This window comes from Heterocephalus glaber, unplaced genomic scaffold (genome assembly GCF_053883595.1).
Source record: "Heterocephalus glaber isolate CG9 unplaced genomic scaffold, H.glaber_assembly_v1.0 deba00001457, whole genome shotgun sequence".
Classification (NCBI taxonomy): Eukaryota; Metazoa; Chordata; class Mammalia; order Rodentia; family Bathyergidae; genus Heterocephalus; species Heterocephalus glaber.
In genome coordinates, this window is record NW_028258305.1 from 29,031,001 (window position 1) to 29,033,791 (window position 2,791).

A 2,791-nucleotide genomic window follows, 5' to 3' on the forward strand; every position below is an offset into this window, starting at 1 on the left:
TTTAAATCCAAATTTTAGTAGGCACATGTCTGTTACATGAGCATCAGATATATTTATTTTGGTGGGCCTCTATCCTTAGAGATGAGCTAAAGGCTTTCTCTGAGTCATTCCTGTCTACTGTGGATCTCCATGGCAATCCAATTACCCTTGCTCTTCATCACTACACTCTACATGAGGTAAATTTATTCATAAGCACGATAGTGTTGCAATGGACAAGAAATCAGAAGGCAGGAGTTGGGGTTCTTTCTCTGGCAACAACCAGTTATGTGAAGGTGAGTGATTTATTTATTATTTCTCTCTTTTGATTCCTTCCCTTATAGATGAAAACAATTTTTCATGCTCTATTTACTTCACCAGGTTATAAAAAACTGGAAAAATGCATGTGAGAGTATGTTGACTTTCAAAGAATAAGAAAGGAACGCAAGTGACTGTTGTTGGCTGGTTACCTTTCTTCTGGCATCTGCAAGTCCTCAAATGCATAAACAGAGCAGTCTAAAGGGATCACACCTAGAATGCACCAATGACACCGACATAACACTGATATAACAGGTCACGTCTTATAGAAACCATGATGGGACGATCGTAAATATTACTGATAATGGTGAACCTGAGAATTAAAGTTTAAAACTCTTCAATGTAGTTCATTTCAATCCATGAACTGCTCATTGCTGCCTCATATTGCATAAACCTAGCAAATTTAAAGCTTTTCATCCTAAAATTAGAAACAAACCACATACATCCTTCCTTATCCACAGGCTCACTTTTTCACAGTTTCAGCTACCCAAGGTTAACTGCAATATGAAAATATTACTGTACAACAGAATATTTTGACAGTGAGACCACATTCACATAGCCTTTGTTAAACTGCATTACCATAATTGCTCTTTTATTATTAATGTTGTTCATCTCTTACTGTGTCTAACTATAAACTAAACTTTATCATAGGAACGTATACATAGGAAAACCATAGTATATGTAGGATTTGGTACTATTTGCAGTTTCAGGCTCTTGGAAAATACCCCTGAGGATAAGGGGGTCTATTTGTACCATTTCTGATTGGTTCATTTATAATACTTATATTTGATTTTTGAATTTTTGTGGAGGTTTTTTGGGGGGGGTTGTTTGTTTGTTTGTTTGGTACTGGGGATCGAACTCGGGTCCTTGCACTTTCGAGGCAGGCAGTGGAACCACTAAGCTAAATCCCTTGATTTTTGAACTTTTAATTTTCATAAAAGGATGCTGAGGGATAAATAAAATTTCAATTTGTTTCTTTTTACTTTAAAAATACAACTCTAATATAAATTATTAAACAACTTGGCATTTTCTAGCTATTTGTTGAAAATCTGAAACTGGAGCCTAGCCCATTAAAAGTTTGTTACTAGTGGAAATGGTTTCCACTTATGAACATCTTCTTCATCTGTTAAGTCTGGACTAACACCTACGGTTTTGTTATCTGCTGCTCAGCCCCAACCGAAACGATGATCACAAACTAGTTTGTACATAGTTCATTTGCAACAAGCATTCCTGCTGCTAACGACTTAGGGGTACCCTGTTTCATATTCTTGAACAATTTGGAGATAATTAATCACAGCTTCTGTTTAGAGGATGCAAACATAGGCTAGTAGGGGAAATGTACTTACTGATATAAATGGGACTTATTTTAGATTTTTTTTAAAGTGGACAATTTCCCTAGCAACAGTGAGACCAGAACTCTCGGGCCCTTTTATTCCAGGGAAATTACTATGCCCTCATCTTCGGGCCTTTGTTTTCACTCTTTGCTCAGCCCAAATTTCCTCTCCCAATTCTATACCTGTTGCAATCCTTTTTCATATGCCACATATTTGCCCACCCTTCCCCCCGAACCACAATCCAAATGATTCTCCTTTCTTCTAAGCTCTCAAAACCGTGTACTAGTGTTTATGCCCAAAGTTGAGGCCCTTTTGCTTTGCTTTTTAATTCTTTGTCCCTCACAGCATTTTGTTTCTGGAGGACTGTGACCCATATCATTCATATTTTTCCTCTCTACATACTTAGCTAACAACCACATGATGCTTTGCACGTAGTAAACATGTGATACATACTATTTGACATTGGAAAGGGACAGCAGGGATAAATAAGACACAATCTAACGAAGGAGACAGTCATGCTGACAAAATTACAATGCACTGAGATGAACGATCTGATTTTTTAAAATACACAAAGGAGAATGGAAGCACAAAAGAAGAAACTAACTTTAGTAGAAGTTGAGATAGGATTCCCAGAAGAGGCAAACTTCAAGCTTCAATTTAAAGGATGGAAGGGTGGAACAAGATGGAAAGAGTGTGGTGGGTATGGAAGGCATTAGAAGGAAAAGGAATCATTTTCCAAAAAATCATACATTTGTGGAAAGAGTGAAGAGGTGGGGATCTATGACTGGACTGTAGAACACTTGAGGTGACTGCAGGATTGGAGACTGAGAGAGATGGAGCCAGATTGTGAAATTTTTTAAATGCCAAGGAGCTTCACCTTGATCCAGCATGCAGGAGACCTGTCTTGGGTTTCGCAAGGAGAGAGAAAGTAGGTCAGAGCTGGGTTGTAACATGATCATGCTAGTGGCTGGCAGCTCAGCTGGCAGTAGCTTCTGGCCCTCATTTCTATATCCTGCCCCTGGCACTGGTGTTTCAATACTCTCTGGAGACTTTGAGCAAATGATGGTGAGTTCCCAGAAACTACTAATTCCCTCTAGTGCTTCAAACCAAGGCAATCACATTCTCAGAATACAAATTTACTTTTGCATACTTTCGCATAGGCA